Consider the following 3,578-nt stretch of genomic DNA (forward strand, 5'->3'; position numbering starts at 1 on the left):
CCTGCCTTCACCCTGAGTCAGCTGGGATAGACTCCAGCCCCCCATGACCCCAGTGATTGTATAGATAGTGGATGGATGGATGGCTGCTGCTCATTCAGAAACGTGTGTGGCACGCGGGCCAAACGCAATGACTGTTTGTTGAGTTTTTCCTCCGTTTTTTCTGGCGTCTCAAAATCTTAGTACGAGGCATGACTGCGCCAACAATTAGACTTTCTTTTCCCCAAAAAACAAATGCTATTTTGAGGGCCTAAACATGCTCTAAAACTCACCAAAATTTGCACATACATCAGGACTGGCTGATATTTTAAAGGAACTGGGCATGTCCATTGCAAAATGGCTCCTCAATGCCCCCTAGAAGAGTTCAACAGAGTCCTGTCGGAAGCACGTTTGGCCTAGACCTATGAAATTTGGTAGGCATATGTAGCGCATCAGGACGCATAAAAAAGCCTGGGGTGCCCACATCCTACAGCCAACAGGAAGTCTGCCATTTTGGAAAAACTGCAAGCATTTTGGCGATTTTTCCTCATTTTTGTGCATTTTCAAAATCTATCTCCTCCGAGGGGGAATCTCGTACACATGAGAAATTTGGCCAGCACAAACTACAGGGAATGGGGATTCAAAGTTATAAAAACGCTCTGCAAAGCGTGGAAATGTGGGCCCTCCATAAACCACCAATAAACAGGATGTGCTGTGTAACTGGCCTGTACGTGCTCCGATACGCCTGAAACTTAACACGCGTGCTCCAATCCCGGCCAGAGCATGTTGCCACCACAGCCCGACATGCAGGCCACCTCGCCTGGCCATTAAACAGGAAGTAGCGTCTAACTGGGCTGCTCATGCTTCGATCTGCCTGAAACTCCACACACAATGTTTGCCCCGCCCCAGTGTGCACATCGGCTGACGATGGTGTGGCGAGGACCCGACCATCACTGCTCGCAGCTTTAACTGTTTCGGTGTTTCCTGAACACACAGAAACCTAATGTGTGTCATATCGAAATCTTTCATTATTTGTTTTCAAAGCTGCAGGAAGCTTTTTGTTCTGATTTCCACAGTTCTCTGTGTCGTTTCCTGAACCCATCGCAGCAGAAGTTTTCATGAAGCTCAGCAGCCTGAAGCAGAACGATGCTTTAGCTTCTGCTGCAGACGTTAAATGTAGTTTCCTCCCGAGTCGCTCGGCGTTTCTGGAGCTGATTAAAGCCAAGAGTCAGCAGGAAGCTCGGACGCCTCTGAACCGGACTCAGCGTGAATGAACGAGACGAAGAGTCAGGGATGGAGGAGGAGGGAGGCGGTTACCGTGGTAACGCCACTGACCAGGAGGAGGGAAGGATGGATCGCTGGCAGAGAAGCATGTTTAATAAACAGAATTCTCTTAGTTTATTCATCTGTAGCGTTATAATAGAACTTCAGTTTTTCTGTGACTACACACACACACACACACACACACACACACACACACACACACACACACTGTAAAAATGCACAAAACAGCCACGTTAACAGTTTACAGACACACAAAACAACAACGAGGAGAAACAAATCGACTACAAGAACACACAAAACAACTACAAACAGACACAAAAATGCCACAGACACACAAAACAACTACAACAAACACACAAAGTAGCTCAAAGAAACGCACAAAACAACAAACACGAGACACAAACCAGAATGTGAGACCTGAAAGCTGCTTCACTGAGACATGACGGAACCCAGACATGTCAGATTTGAGTGTCGTCACCGTGAAGCCAACACAACTAAGTGTGAATGACTTTGTCCTTAAAGTTTTGGATGTTTTGATGCTGAATTGTTTTCATGGAGATAAACTGACCAGTCAAAGTTTCGTCTTCAGTTTGAAGCTTTCACTCTGGTTCTGTGACGTTTACATGAGAGAGATTATTTTCGACTCATTAATCCAGACTTTAGTAAACTGATATTAATCATAAACTGGACATTAAAACGTGTTTCAGCTCCAAGTCGTACCTGTTTATGTCCCTTCCTATCTGGATTCCAGGAACCAATTTTAGAAAAATGCAAAAAATTATTTCCACATTTATTTGGCAAAAGAAAAAGGCCAGAATCAAATTTACACAACTGACCAGTGGTAAAGCAGACGGAGGCCTTAATTTACCAAATCTGAAACGATACTCCTGAGCAGCACAACTGCGTGGGCTGGTGGTGGAATGGCTAAACCAGAGTAAAGAAACAACATGGTTGACTTTGGAACAAAGTTCATGCCCTAGATTTTCACTGTAGGCCTTTGCATTCTGTTCAAATGAGATATGGAACAAGTACAAAATCACAAACATTTGGATGAAATGCACTCAAAAGGTTTTAAGTACTGTTAGAAAAAACATGAAAGCTCCTCAGTCCATATCTAGGGCCATGAAAATTTCAGACATAATAGATTTCTTACCGGGACAACATGATTCAGGGTTTAGAGACTGGGAAAATAAAAATCTAATTTTTATTGATGATTTGATTGAAGGGGAGATTTTCAAATCATTTATTCAGATTCAGTAGAACTATGGCTTGAATTCATCTGATTTTTATAGGTTTTTGCAGTTGAGAAGCTGTTTGATGTCCCATAAAGAACGTCCACTTCCTAAAACTCAGCCTACTGATCTGGAACTGGTTTTCATAAAGACTACTAAAGGGAGAAATGTGACAAAATAGTGTCAAATCTATGTAAATGTTTACAGTCAAGTATGTCAGGGGGTGCTCCTGGGATAAAGGAAAGGTGGGAATTAGAAATGAATACAGTAATTGAAGACCAAGAGCGGAAGCAGGTTTGTGAAAATGGACACAAAGTGACCAACAGTCCAACATGGAAAGAATTTACTTGGAAAGTGAACATCAGACATTTTAAAACGCCATTTATTATTTCTAAATTTAATAAATCTAAAACAAATTTGTACTGCAGACAATGTGGATTAATTGGAGATCACACACACATCTTTTGGGATTGTCCAAAGCTTAAAATATTTTGGGAGCGAATCAGGAAGGAAATTTCTAATATTTTGCACACTTACATTGAAATGAACGCTGTGGTCTTTGTCTTTGGAGCGCTCACAGGTGATCTGTTAACTAAAGAATAATTGTATCTCTTTAAGGTTCTTGTGATGGTGGCTAAAAAAAGGATAACAGTATCCTGGTATAAACCTGTTTCTCCCGCAGCAAATCAATGGAAAGAAAGACTGGTAAAGGTGTATACAATGGAGAAAATAACGGCAAAGCTAAAATTGACTATAGACTTATTCAGGAAAAGGTGGGAGCCACTGATGGTATATTTGCATTTGACATCATAGGATCTTAGTCTGTGGGTTGAACTAGTGATTAATGAGAAAGAAGGAGGGAAAAGAGAAAAAAAAAGAAGGAAAAACTCCTGAATAGTTAAGACATTATGGTACCATTTCGCCGAGATGTTCACTATTATTATTATTATTATTATTATTATTATTATTATTATTATTATTATTATTATTTATTTATTTACTTTTGTACTGTATCCAAAAACAATGCTGACCGCTTGCTATGTTTTGGAGATTATAGGTAAAAGTATCTCACATTGTAAAGCTTGA

The sequence above is a fragment of the Stegastes partitus genome, unplaced genomic scaffold (genome assembly GCF_000690725.1).
Source record: "Stegastes partitus isolate 25-593 unplaced genomic scaffold, Stegastes_partitus-1.0.2 Scaffold432, whole genome shotgun sequence".
Lineage (NCBI taxonomy): Eukaryota > Metazoa > Chordata > Actinopteri > Pomacentridae > Stegastes > Stegastes partitus.